The sequence below is a fragment of the Symsagittifera roscoffensis genome, chromosome 5 (assembly GCF_963678635.1).
Source record: "Symsagittifera roscoffensis chromosome 5, txSymRosc1.1, whole genome shotgun sequence".
Lineage (NCBI taxonomy): Eukaryota > Metazoa > Xenacoelomorpha > Acoela > Convolutidae > Symsagittifera > Symsagittifera roscoffensis.
Window position 1 is genome coordinate 44487112 of NC_087066.1, and position 15250 is coordinate 44502361.

Here is a 15250-nt window from a genome sequence, read left to right on the forward strand (position 1 = left end):
TGTATGAGATCATCACCCGAGTGGCATCCACTGACCCCTCCCCCAATGACCCAGACAGTGAGGAGGAGATGCAGAAGACCATCGGTGGATATAGAATCTATTAAAAACTATGGCAGCTCACATCCCCCTCCTGCGGCATTAAATTTTCAAAGAGCAACTAATTCTTAAAGTTTATCTAAAACAGCGGCGTGTTAAGGGGTCGGGGGGGGGGGGGGGACACTACTTCCGTCATCGCCGACCCTCGACCGACCCTATTAATTTTCTAAAGGTCACCTTTTATCTAATTTCTTCTAGTTTTGAGAAAGTGCGCCAAAAAAACTCTGAATTATGTTAGAACCTTCCAAAAAATGTCCAGAAACATTTGGTAGGTTGTTTGTGTTCTTAAAGGTGCTCGGAAATCCAGTTTTGTCTAGCTAAATAAAAAGCCCCCCTTCGAGAAAACACTAGATTTGCGCCTGTGTTTAGTGGTGGTAGAGATCAACTTTGCGGATATTGTGTCTTTTACTATTATGGACAAGTGGCAACTGGCCATACGAGTAAAGAAAGTGCCCAAACTGATAGAGTACTTGGTCAGGTTCCGTCTGAAGACCCTGTTTGGCACTAAAAAGTACTCTGCATACTCTACCACTGCGAGGAGTCTGAACTTCGTAGACCCGGACTCCTTTGAGACGAAAGAGTTCGCAGATGGACAGTTTAAGACAAACTTACTTCATCGAGTATGCGTTTGAAACTTTTTCTCTCTAAACAATTATCCATGATGAATAATTTTATGGTACCTTGTTTAAGAGTAATGAACGAGATGAGTACTCTTATATAGGTCTTGGTGATTTTTTCGTTTTTTTTTTAAGAAAAAAACTTTGAAATTGGTTCATGCTGAATTTTGATTTTTCACGATTTGAGTTGTGATTTTTTTTAAAGTTCAGTTTATTTCCATTGCTAAAAGGAAGGCAAACTCGACACTTTTAAAAAGCAAAAGTGTGAAGTCAATGAAAACGTGATCGACTTCTACTAATTTCAAAACGGAATTTAGTTTCAGATAACCCAACAGCGAAAATCTATTTTTACCTATTTAACCAATTATCTCAAATTAGGTTAATTTTATCAAAAAAGAGTAAAAAATTAATTGTTCTCGAAATTCAAAGAGCCTTAAGGGCATATGTTTTTCTTTAAATTTCGAAGATAGATGTTTAAAAAAAACAAGTCAGTTTGTTTGTTTCCTTGCTTTCATTACTCTTTTCCACTTTTCCAACAGTCAGTTGGCTATGTTTTTTTTGTAAATCTGGTCTCATTTTTGATGCATTCTATCCTCAGGTTGCTTCAGGTTTCTTAGGTTTTGTCCCGATTCAGTTTAAAATGGTGAACAACAATAAAATGTTGCTTATTTGTGATATTATTTGTGATCCGACAAACGCACTTAATAAATTTCCCACTTCTTTCAGTTGATGCAAATCTGTTTATTTTTCTGCAGATAATGGTATCCAAGAACAACGTGTCGAGAGTAGTTGACTTCATGATAGATCTGCAGTCGCCGGATCTGTACAATTGTCAGTATCTGGAACAGCCAATTGCTTGTCCAGCCGATGGATCCACCGCTACACCAGCAGAGGCAAAAGGCGGAAAGACCGATGCACGAGAGCGTGACTTTCAGAACAGCCAAGGAAGCTCTAGTTCGGTATAATACAAAGATCGGAATATTTTTTGCGTCAGTAGGGTTTTGAATGTTTTTTTTTTCAGAAACTTGCGCCCCTTACAGGTCGAAAAAAGGCTGGTATTCATCCAAGTTCCCAACAATGGCAAAATGCTAGTCGTACTAGTTGAATTCAGTTCGATATGCGTAAAAAATGCACGAAAGATCCGTAAATAAAAAAAATTGACTGGGAGCTTCAAATTAAACGTTTAGGGTAAATGCACACGAGATTTGTTCAAAGTTCTAACTCTCTCACCTGAAACTGGGAATAATTAATAAAGACATTTTGACCGATTGTTATAATGTGTTGACTGTTAACCTCATTTGCTTCCTATCTGTTGGCAGCTGCAGCAACATAGATTGGACGCAAACAGCAGCTCTGATATTGAGGTCGAAGATGTATCACTGCATTCGTTTGACCCACACAAACACATTAAAAGTATGCTCTGCTTTTTATCGATATATCTCTTGAAATCGGGTACTTGAATTCTTTGGTGAGATCTTCACAGTGCTGATTTCAATTATCCGTTTAGTTTCTTCGATAGCCATAGAAATTTTTACTATATATAATACCATTTTTTATTTTGAAAAACATTTCTTGAAACATTTTGCGCAAAGCTTTGAAGATTATACACCTGCTATGCTTTGTGAGGCTACATAAGAGGCTCCCTTTGGAATAGTTTTGTCTGCAACTGACCCTTTAGTTTTGGGTAGTTTTTGACTGACTAAAAAGCCAAAAATGATCTAATTTTGGGCAGATTTTCGGACCCCAATTTTACAAAATAAATTGCACTATACTAATTCTGCTGACAATTTAAGCAAAATTTGTCTTGATCAGTTTTTGTCTAAGCTAAACCCAATTTGAGAAAAATGCGTTTTAGTTTTCAGTTTTCATTCGTTTTGTCACGGTAGTTTAAATCAATCAAAGAGTTTTAATCAAGGTCTTTCCAATCAAGGAGCTGTAAAGTTTTATTTGATTTCAATTTAAGCGCAGACAGGTTAATTCACTTTTATTCTAAACTTTCGGCCTTGTTCGCAGACTAAAAAATGGTTTTCAAAAAAGTAGAAAATATTTTTTTTGTTTTTTTGGCAAAATTGCTTTTTCTGCAGTAGACGCTGGCGTAAACTTGCCTGATGATGTGGATTACAACAACGAAGAGCAACAGTCCCAGCTTGATGACAACCCCGAAACGCATCAAACCTCTAGCATGAACCAGTTAGATATACTTATAGCGTCAAAGTGTTTTTGTTTCGACCCTTGAAAGGAACTTTGGATTCGAGTGTTTTAGTTTTGTTGTTTTCCACGCAAAATCAGCTACCACAAATACTCATAGGACAGGGTTGAGTAATATATCATATTAAAGCCCTTTCATTCGCAATTCGAATGACTAAAAATTTTTGAAAAAGTTTGAACTGTCGAGAAAAATTGGTTTCAAATTTTTGATTTTTGGTCTAATTTGGAGCAAAATAGTAAGGTAGTTAGTAATTGCAATAGCTTATTTAGGCTTAATTTAAGTCGCGAAAACTTAGTTTTCCTCAAGTAAAGGTAGATTTTGGAGTTTTTTAGCGGAATTTTGAAAGCTTTTTTTTCTTCAATTTTTTGTTTCATTTTTCTAGTTATTTTTCTTTAAAAAATGCTTTGCAATTGAATTGGTTACTATGACTCTCAAATATGCCTAAGTTCTATTTTTTCGTTCAGACCTTTTTATCACAACATGCAGAAAAAAACGACACCAATATGTGAAAACATTTTTGATTTTTTGTAAGACTGTGGTCGGAACATTCTGTGCTACTTGCACAGTAACCGATTATCCTTGTTTCTACTTGGTTTTTAACACGGTACCTTTCATTAAAAAGTTTTGTTAAGTATGTCAGTATTTTTGTAGTTTTCAATATAGGCTTCTTGAAACAACTCGAGGTTTTGGCTAAAAAGGTATCGGCTTTTCTCCATGGAAATTTATGAATTGAATTCTCCATTGAATTTTTAATCACATGGTACTAATAGCTTGTTTATAAACTCAAAAAATTGCACTTGATGTGGTGCCTAGATGAGGCAGGAGCGGATCTAGGATTTTTCGAGGGGTGATTTCCAAAAAATTATAGAAAATTTTGTCAAACTTTTTTCTAGGTCGAGCAAAATGAATTTCTGAGCTTTCCCAAAGCACTAAAAAGACCCTGTTTTGGTAAAATGTTCTGCGCGGCAGGTAAAATTTTGAAAAACAAGCAAAAAAGGCGTTTTTAGGCACTTTTTGGAAAACGTTGACGAAAAAATCGCATTTTTTGGCGAACGCTCCCCTCTCAAAATTAGTTTATATTGGCGTCGAAATTTTTTTCGGCAAAGTAGTACAATGGGGGGACTCTTTGGGTCGGCAGAGGGTCGAATCCCTGAAGAATGCAATAGGCCACCCCTAACCCTCCCCCCCCCCCCCCCCCCCCCTAATTCCGGCCCTGTACTCCTGTTGTAGTCATGAAATTGGCACAGTGTTAAATATGCTCATCATCAGGTATTACAATCCGATGAGCGGAGCTGTGGATGACTCATCTCCATCAGAGAGTAACACGGCCACTTCAACTGCAACATGCACATGTGCCAATGGTCTGTGTATGGACAGTGCCATATGTCCATGTCTAGCCAGGGCTTCCACGTGTGCTGCAGAGTGCAAATGTATGGACTGTGAGAACCCTCTGAATGTGTTGAGAGTGGTTCATCAAGTGCCTCTTGAGAGAGTGCTAGCTGATATATGTCTGCTGCAGAATTTAGTGGCCAACGTTAGTAATATGGAACAGGGCAACAAACCGGAATGTTTTGTAAATTACTCAAAACAGTAAGAGAAACAAAAATACGGAGTTATTACCAAAAAATTTTGCTAGAAATAAAAAAAAATGGCCACTCAGCGTTCAGCGTTGAGCTTCATTTATTTTTTTTTCGGGTAACTTCATGTTCGATTAATTTGGGCAACGTAAAATGTTCACATGCCTCATTGATTATGAGAATTAAAAAAGAGCTTGTTGCGCTTGTTTCTTCTCGCTCATTTGATTAATGCGTTTATAAAGTTTTTTTTGGTTCTTTGCTCTAATTCAAAATATGGGATTTCAAAATGCCAATCCATATTTGATAAAGTAATAACTTTTACTTCAGCCGAGGGTACAGATAGCGAGGATCAGCACTGGTTCCACGTACAGACTCCCCTGTTGTCAGACACCAGTCACAACCCAGGACATCCTGCAGTCGGCAGTGATCACGTGTGCCCAGTGCACTAATGGAGATGAAGAAATGCAGTATCACTTCTCGTGGTGCTTCGATATGCTCGTTCATCACGCCACCACAGTGCACTGTTCACCGTGCAACACCTGTCGCAGCTCGTCTTACATTCACTGCGAGGTAAACAGATATAAGACCAAGTTAACACCCTCCTCCCCAAAGCCGTTTAGGGGGAGGATGTTAACTTGGTTCTAAGTTGGGGAATTTTCAGCCAATCAGAATAGATCATTTTATAATAGATCGCTAAGCAAACTTAATCAAACTTAAACGCTGGGGTGGAGGATCTTAACTTGGCCTATCTGGGAGGGAGGGGGGCTATTTTGATTCTCGGGGGGGGGGGGGGGGGGGGTGGTTAGGAAACAAGTTTGTTCAACCAACCATGTAGTATTTTGACATTACCTTACAATTGATACATTCATATTTTACGGAACTTAAGAGAAAACTGAGATTTAAGGTAGCAGTTAATGTGTATGAAAAGTAATTGAATTAAAACAAAAAATATCGACTTTGTCAAAATTGCTAAACCTTCGCCAACTTTTTAGAAATTGCAATTTTTTTCAGAAGTGCAACTTTTGCTTCGATTCTGGTGAGAATGGGGCCAACTCATGCATCAACTGTCTCCGACAGCCGCAGTCGTTCCACAACCGCTGGCAGCCGACAACAACAATGGAGCAACTGAGTTATTTGCTCATACTAATTTAGAACAGCAATCCTATGCAGAGGGAATAAACATGGCGGTGATTCAAGATAGAAGTGGGGACGAGGATGATTGTAGCGACGAGGAGCAGGAAAGATTGGATGTCATCAACCAGCAGATACAACCACATCAGATGAACCCGGGCTACATGTGATTGTTAAAAATGGAGATATATTTGCTGAATCAGAAATCTTGCATAAAGATGTAATGTCAGTCTGAGGATTTAAAATGATGGAAAACAACAAGAACATTTATCAAACAACTTAATGTCTTATTCACCGTTGTATAAGTGAATTTTGGAAAAATAATCAAACTTGAAGTATATGATTAAAAAGCTAATAACGAAGAGATTTTCGGAAATAACGCAAAAAAGTCATTTCAATAAGCTGCTCAATGCAATCTTGAAAAGTTATCTTTCAACGAAAACAAAATTTATCAAAATGACTGCTCCTGAAATTTTTTTTGGTTTTGTGAGGAATTGTGAGATAATGACTACTGAAAGACCCAAAATGTTCAAAAATTATCGATCTCCAAAAAGACTTCTTTTTTCAAGTTATTCGATTGAGTATAAGTAGTTTAGGCACTTCACAATCCGGGAGGGAAGGGGTGTGGATGAGCAGGTCGTGGGAAAAAACAGTAAAAAAATGTTCTAGATTGTTCTAGAATGTTTCAAACGGGTCATTCATTAATTGCTCTAGATTGTTCCAGAACTTTCATAACCAACTATCTGGTCACTGTTCACTCTCCCCCTCCCTGTATTCAAATTTTGCCTATTAATTAAATAATCAAAGAAAATTATGAAAAATGATTAAAGTCTTCATTTGTTTAGAAAATTCTACAACATCTTAGATTGAAACATTGAGCCATGCAACATTTTTTTCTCATATCTGTTTTCAAAATCTTGAAAACATTTGAAAACACATTTTGCTTTACAAATAGTTTTTTATTAGCATTTCAATTGACTGATACAAATTCCGGAATATTCTGAGGTATTTTTTGAGAGTTATGAACGTAGTTCAGGAAAAGTCTTAAAATTATCTGATAACTACAGATGTGCATTCATACATATTGATGCATTTATGAATGCACTTAGGTATATATGCACTTTTTGAGTTCAATTGAAACTAACCTGCTGAAAGTCACATAAATAGCACTGTCCAAAGACGAAAAATGGCGCAAAAAAATGTGAACGGTTTCTAGTTTCCAAAATGGAATTTAACTTTTAGATTTTCAGCCGATCAAAAATCTTATCTATTGATCCAGTTTTCTCTATTTGGGTTCATGTTACCAAATAAACGCCAATCATAAATTCAGCTCTTTTTCCTTTTCCCCCCACCTCAGACAAGCTTTAATTTCTTAGTTTTACGAGGTTGATTATGAAGACCCAATATGTTTGTCATGGCCTAATTAGTCTTTATGTCAATTTTCATAACAATCGAACAATGTGGTCAACAAACTTACTTGTAAAAAATTGCAGGTGGGGGGATGGAAAGGGAAAAAGAGCCATAAATTCTTCTAGAAATTCAAAGAGCTTAATATGCATCTAATTTTTCTTCAAAATTCAAAAAAATTTTAAGATTTTCTCAAACAAAGTCAGTCTTTTCCGTATGTTTACTTGCATTGACTATTCTTTTCCAATTATCGATTGGCTATGTTTTCATTTTGGCTCTGCTGAAAAACCATTGTTTAATAGTTAATGATTCAAGTGAAAACGGAGGAAATGCGTCGTCGAAATTCTAATAATGACGATTGTATTGGATACAGACACCCGAAGTTTCACCGAATATTTCAAAGTTTCATCCACGCTTCAAACTTTTAACGAAGCTTCAAACGAGTCAGGCTACTAATCAGACTGTCAAGAAGTCGAGAAACTTGATGAACTACAAGATAAATCCGGAAATTGAACTTGCAAGGGTTGTTTTTGTGATCAATTAAAAGTAATTTTTCATGTTTGGAAGAAAAAATTTCTTTTTGTTTCATCTTTTGCTTAATTGAATTATTACCATGAAATTTTTTGCTCTTTTGAAAGAAAGCTTTGAAAGAGATATGCAAAAACTACAAGCCGAGCCTGTTTTGTTGAACTTTTTCTATATTGAAAATTACAAGCAAACGTCGAAATCTGTAGTCGAGTGGGAAAAAGATTAAGTTTATGTTTAAGAAGAAAGAAAAACGTTCAAAGCTTTTTGAAAAAACTGATTTGTCTTTGTCTAGAAATTAGTTTTGAAGAACTACTAACAAAAAGTTGAATTCAAAATTGAGTTAACACAAATTTAACAAATTAGCATTTCAGTGAGTAAAACTTGAAGTAACCTTCTAGCAGTGAAAAATTAATAAAATATAAAAAAACCCATGATTTACATTAGTCGGATTTCATACAAAAAAATCACATGAAAAATCACAGGTTTTGTAGAAGTTTGATCACTTAAGATGGACGCTTGCAATAGAACTACTTAATTTTAATTTGTTGTAATAAATTTCATCTGATTGTCAAATAGTTGAAAACAACGATTTGTACCCTCTTATTTTTTTTATAGTAAAATGTTCTTCCATTTTTCCGGAGGTTGACTAATGTTTCTGTTAGCTAAGGAAACTTTCATTGTCAATTTCAGTAAATCAGTGTTTTTCTTATAGCACAAAAAATTACTATTCAAGCATACCATTTCTGTTTCAGTCCATTCCACTTTGAGGAAACCACGTACTCACTCTGCTGTCAAACATTTTATGTTTTGTACAGCAAACAAGCCTTAAAAAATTGAACACATCAATCAGCAAATATTCTCCACCGCGACAGTTGTTTTTTTTTGCGCACAATCGTATAAAAAACTGTTTGATTCATTATTCATACCTTATTGATAGCTGCTGCTGTCAAGGCTGAATACATTGAGTGAATTTTCATTTTAATAGTTCTACTCGTTATTGGATGTAGATTTTTTTCTAAAAATCCATATTTAAATTTTATCTTCACTGTTTAGCATTAATTTGGGTGACAAGTCCAACTATTTTTGGCCCGTCCTGACATTTTGTTTTCCTTAAACTCTTGAGTTGGAATTTTTTTTTATCAATTATGTCGTATGACTTGGATTTCTATGAGTTTTTCTTCTTGGTTGCAGCTTTTTATTGACGCACACCATATTTTCGAATTTTGATTTATTGATTAACGGATTCCGTAGTCACTGTTTCTATTGAGTTTTGATGTTTGTGCGTTGACAGTTTTGTCGACATGAGAATTACCAAGTCCGCAATTATAGCTGACAGAGTCAATAAAATCTCGGTAGGGTTTTGTACTGTTGTATTGAATAAACAAACGACACTTGCTGACCACCAGACCATGATCTATACATAGTTTAAAATAATCAGTAGTGAGTAGAACTTTTTCACCTAGCTAAAAGACAGCGAGTATTTTTCCAACTTTTTTTATTATCCCAAAAATCTGTATCTGTCAAATTCTTTTTAAAAAATGATAGTATATTCTTTAAAATAGGGGCGGGTTTAGGGAAGTACTGGTGCGGATTTAGAGGGTAGTACTTATTCGACAAATTCAAAGCGTTGCCCATTTTGGTATTAGTTCAAAACAACACTGTTAGGCCGACTAACACTTAAATGGTTCTAAGGGCGCTTTTGCCGCCAAAATAAACTGTTTTTGGAGAGCAACATTTTTGGCGGGAGTGATCAGAAAATCAATTTGGTCTGTTTAAAAAAAGTAGACAAACTTTCAAAGATTTTTCTAAAATCCACCCTACCCCTCGAGAAAGTTCTAGATGTGCCGGTGCTTTAAGGAACAAAATGTATGAAGCAATTAAGAGTCTGCAAGTCTTTTATATTAAATTTTTCCGCCTGTTTAGATTGCCGCTATCCAGCCCTTTTTAAATTGCCGCGAAAAACTGTCCAACTCTTGAAAAGCACATTTTTGCCACAGTTTGACTGAATTGTGAAAATACGTTAAAAATTTTTCCATCTAATACTTTGAAATTATATGAATGTCTATCTTTTCAATGCAGCCAGAAAAAAAGGGATTTAAAAAAGCAAGGGTTGAAATAATTTTTTCTTTCAAAAAAGAAGAAGAAAGAAGTCAGAGATATCAGGCAGCATGTTGAATCATAACTTATTCAAACTAATTTAGACGGTAGTTAAATTTAGGGACCAACCAAAACAAATATGTCTGCCGGAAAACATCCGTGAAAATTCCAGTATCAACTATATAGTTGTTTCTTAAGTTTGTGCAGAAATCTTCTTAAATCTGGTTCAATCAGGTCGATAAATTTTCTTAGAATATCTGTTGCTTAATTTTGACAGTTTTGAGCCATGTCTCTTCTCCTAAAGGAATCAATTACTTCAAATTTTTCAATGAAGTTAAGATTGCAATTTGAGGTCTTACAATTTTATTGAGAGGTTTAAAAACTATTTATACAAGTATTTCAAACAAGCAACAAACTCATTCGTCTCGTCTTATATTTCTTACTTTTCAAGACTTTTCCTACATCTAATTGCTCGCAGGAAAACATTCTGCTGACGCTGTAGAAAGTTCAATATAGTTTTTTTTTTTATTTTCAGTGCCATAAAAAAGCGTACTGACAAATGGGTTGAATATAATGCTTAATAAATAGTATTAACAATATTTGATCAGTTTTTTTCGTATTGTGTAGAAATGAGAAAAATTTACTACAATTGTTCTGAAATAGGTCAATTTGTTCCGAATAATTACTTAGTGGCCACTGGTTACACTGATGTATTCGACGTTTTGGATTTTTTTTGAGAAAATGATGGTTCGATTGAGTTTTTTCTATACTTGTAACAAAAACTTGAGCTTTCCTTGTATTCAGGGTCAATTTTTATCGCTGCCAACAATTTTGATGATTCTGTCAAACCGAGATCAATGTTTTTCCACGTTTTTCAATTCTCCATGAAGTTTTGTATCGTCAGCGATCATTTGATTTCAGAGTTCTCATCTGTTTCAGGAAGATCATTTATATGCAGCAAGATTAGAATCAGGTCAATTACTAACAATTTCCACTGGTTTTATGTTTGACTGAACACATCCATAGCAAACAGCTGTTTTCTATCGTTAAAAAAGGACTTTAGGAGTGAGTGAACAGGGCCTTTTAAGCCATACATTTGTCTTTTCGCAAGTAGAAATGATGATCATTGTATCGATGGCCTTGGACAAATCTAAAAAAATACAACATACAGATTTTTTTCCCTGTTTGTCCAGTAAATTTTTTAAGAGATTCACTATCGCATCATTTCTCGCATCATTTTAGGCACTTTTTGGAAAACGTTGACGAAAAAATCGCATTTTTTGGCGAACGCTCCCCTCTCAAAATTAGTTTATATTGGCGTCGAAATTTTTTTCGGCAAAGTAGTACAATGGGGGGACTCTTTGGGTCGGCAGAGGGTCGAATCCCTGAAGAATGCAATAGGCCACCCCTAACCCTCCCCCCCCCCCTAATTCCGGCCCTGTACTCCTGTTGTAGTCATGAAATTGGCACAGTGTTAAATATGCTCATCATCAGGTATTACAATCCGATGAGCGGAGCTGTGGATGACTCATCTCCACCAGAGAGTAACACGGCCACTTCAACTGCAACATGCACATGTGCCAATGGTCTGTGTATGGACAGTGCCATATGTCCATGTCTAGCCAGGGCTTCCACGTGTGCTGCAGAGTGCAAATGTATGGACTGTGAGAACCCTCTGAATGTGTTGAGAGTGGTTCATCAAGTGCCTCTTGAGAGAGTGCTAGCTGATATATGTCTGCTGCAGAATTTAGTGGCCAACGTTAGTAATATGGAACAGGGCAACAAACCGGAATGTTTTGTAAATTACTCAAAACAGTAAGAGAAACAAAAATACGGAGTTATTACCAAAAAATTTTGCTAGAAATAAAAAAAAATGGCCACTCAGCGTTCAGCGTTGAGCTTCATTTATTTTTTTTTCGGGTAACTTCATGTTCGATTAATTTGGGCAACGTAAAATGTTCACATGCCTCATTGATTATGAGAATTAAAAAAGAGCTTGTTGCGCTTGTTTCTTCTCGCTCATTTGATTAATGCGTTTATAAAGTTTTTTTTGGTTCTTTGCTCTAATTCAAAATATGGGATTTCAAAATGCCAATCCATATTTGATAAAGTAATAACTTTTACTTCAGCCGAGGGTACAGATAGCGAGGATCAGCACTGGTTCCACGTACAGACTCCCCTGTTGTCAGACACCAGTCACAACCCAGGACATCCTGCAGTCGGCAGTGATCACGTGTGCCCAGTGCACTAATGGAGATGAAGAAATGCAGTATCACTTCTCGTGGTGCTTCGATATGCTCGTTCATCACGCCACCACAGTGCACTGTTCACCGTGCAACACCTGTCGCAGCTCGTCTTACATTCACTGCGAGGTAAACAGATATAAGACCAAGTTAACACCCTCCTCCCCAAAGCCGTTTAGGGGGAGGATGTTAACTTGGTTCTAAGTTGGGAATTTTCAGCCAATCAGAATAGATCATTTTATAATAGATCGCTAAGCAAACTTAATCAAACTTAAACGCTGGGGTGGAGGATCTTAACTTGGCCTATCTGGGAGGGAGGGGGGCTATTTTGATTCTCGGGGGGGGGGGGTGGTTAGGAAACAAGTTTGTTCAACCAACCATGTAGTATTTTGACATTACCTTACAATTGATACATTCATATTTTACGGACCTTAAGAGAAAACTGAGATTTAAGGTAGCAGTTAATGTGTATGAAAAGTAATTGAATTAAAACAAAAAATATCGACTTTGTCAAAATTGCTAAACCTTCGCCAACTTTTTAGAAATTGCAATTTTTTTTCAGAAGTGCAACTTTTGCTTCGATTCTGGTGAGAATGGGGCCAACTCATGCATCAACTGTCTCCGACAGCCGCAGTCGTTCCCACAACCGCTGGCAGCCGACAACAACAAAGGAGCAACTGAGTTATTTGCTCATACTAATTTAGAACAGCAATCCTATGCAGAGGGAATAAACATGGCGGTGATTCAAGATAGAAGTGGGGACGAGGATGATTGTAGCGACGAGGAGCAGGAAAGATTGGATGTCATCAACCAGCAGATACAACCACATCAGATGAACCCGGGCTACATGTGATTGTTAAAAATGGAGACATATTTGCTGAATCAGAAATCTTGCATAAAGATGTAATGTCAGTCTGAGGATTTAAAATGATGGAAAACAACAAGAACATTTATCAAACAACTTAATGTCTTATTCACCGTTGTATAAGTGAATTTTGGAAAAATAATCAAACTTGAAGTATATGATTAAATTAACACACCATATTTTCGAATTTTGATTTATTGATTAACGGATTCCGTAGTCACTGTTTCTATTGAGTTTTGATGTTTGTGCGTTGACAGTTTTGTCGACATGAGAATTACCAAGTCCGCAATTATAGCTGACAGAGTCAATAAAATCTCGGTAGGGTTTTGTACTGTTGTATTGAATAAACAAACGACACTTGCTGACCACCAGACCATGATCTATACATAGTTTAAAATAATCAGTAGTGAGTAGAACTTTTTCACCTAGCTAAAAGACAGCGAGTATTTTTCCAACTTTTTTTATTATCCCAAAAATCTGTATCTGTCAAATTCTTTTTAAAAAATGATAGTATATTCTTTAAAATAGGGGCGGGTTTAGGGAAGTACTGGTGCGGATTTAGAGGGTAGTACTTATTCGACAAATTCAAAGCGTTGCCCATTTTGGTATTAGTTCAAAACAACACTGTTAGGCCGACTAACACTTAAATGGTTCTAAGGGCGCTTTTGCCGCCAAAATAAACTGTTTTTGGAGAGCAACATTTTTGGCGGGAGTGATCAGAAAATCAATTTGGTCTGTTTAAAAAAAGTAGACAAACTTTCAAAGATTTTTCTAAAATCCACCCTACCCCTCGAGAAAGTTCTAGATGTGCCGGTGCTTTAAGGAACAAAATGTATGAAGCAATTAAGAGTCTGCAAGTCTTTTATATTAAATTTTTCCGCCTGTTTAGATTGCCGCTATCCAGCCCTTTTTAAATTGCCGCGAAAAACTGTCCAACTCTTGAAAAGCACATTTTTGCCACAGTTTGACTGAATTGTGAAAATACGTTAAAAATTTTTCCATCTAATACTTTGAAATTATATGAATGTCTATCTTTTCAATGCAGCCAGAAAAAAAGGGATTTAAAAAAGCAAGGGTTGAAATAATTTTTTCTTTCAAAAAAGAAGAAGAAAGAAGTCAGAGATATCAGGCAGCATGTTGAATCATAACTTATTCAAACTAATTTAGACGGTAGTTAAATTTAGGGACCAACCAAAACAAATATGTCTGCCGGAAAACATCCGTGAAAATTCCAGTATCAACTATATAGTTGTTTCTTAAGTTTGTGCAGAAATCTTCTTAAATCTGGTTCAATCAGGTCGATAAATTTTCTTAGAATATCTGTTGCTTAATTTTGACAGTTTTGAGCCATGTCTCTTCTCCTAAAGGAATCAATTACTTCAAATTTTTCAATGAAGTTAAGATTGCAATTTGAGGTCTTACAATTTTATTGAGAGGTTTAAAAACTATTTATACAAGTATTTCAAACAAGCAACAAACTCATTCGTCTCGTCTTATATTTCTTACTTTTCAAGACTTTTCCTACATCTAATTGCTCGCAGGAAAACATTCTGCTGACGCTGTAGAAAGTTCAATATAGTTTTTTTTTTATTTTCAGTGCCATAAAAAAGCGTACTGACAAATGGGTTGAATATAATGCTTAATAAATAGTATTAACAATATTTGATCAGTTTTTTTCGTATTGTGTAGAAATGAGAAAAATTTACTACAATTGTTCTGAAATAGGTCAATTTGTTCCGAATAATTACTTAGTGGCCACTGGTTACACTGATGTATTCGACGTTTTGGATTTTTTTTGAGAAAATGATGGTTCGATTGAGTTTTTTCTATACTTGTAACAAAAACTTGAGCTTTCCTTGTATTCAGGGTCAATTTTTATCGCTGCCAACAATTTTGATGATTCTGTCAAACCGAGATCATTGTTTTTCCACGTTTTTCAATTCTCCATGAAGTTTTGTATCGTCAGCGATCATTTGATTTCAGAGTTCTCATCTGTTTCAGGAAGATCATTTATATGCAGCAAGATTAGAATCAGGTCAATTACTAACAATTTCCACTGGTTTTATGTTTGACTGAACACATCCATAGCAAACAGCTGTTTTCTATCGTTAAAAAAGGACTTTAGGAGTGAGTGAACAGGGCCTTTTAAGCCATACATTTGTCTTTTCGCAAGTAGAAATGATGATCATTGTATCGATGGCCTTGGACAAATCTAAAAAAATACAACATACAGATTTTTTTCCCTGTTTGTCCAGTAAATTTTTTAAGAGATTCACTATCGCATCATTTCTGGACGTTTTGTTCTGGTAAGCAAATTGTTTCACAAGAAAATTTTATTTTTGGTTAAAAAAATAAACTAAGCGTTTTTGAATATTTTCTCATTGAATTTTTCGCAAATGAGAAGGAGAGAATTTGGTCGACAACTGGTATATTTTAATCGATTACCTGCTCTACGTAAGGTAAAAATTTTGGCAACTTCC

The 15250-nt window shown here is 35.8% G+C and overlaps 1 protein-coding gene across 1 annotated transcript in view; it reads right to left on the minus strand.

Moving 5' to 3' along the window:
* LOC134846061 (CCR4-NOT transcription complex subunit 2-like) overlaps window positions 1-15250 on the minus strand; it is a 421605-nt gene that overhangs the window by 152832 nt on the left and 253523 nt on the right. The window lies entirely within an intron of this gene.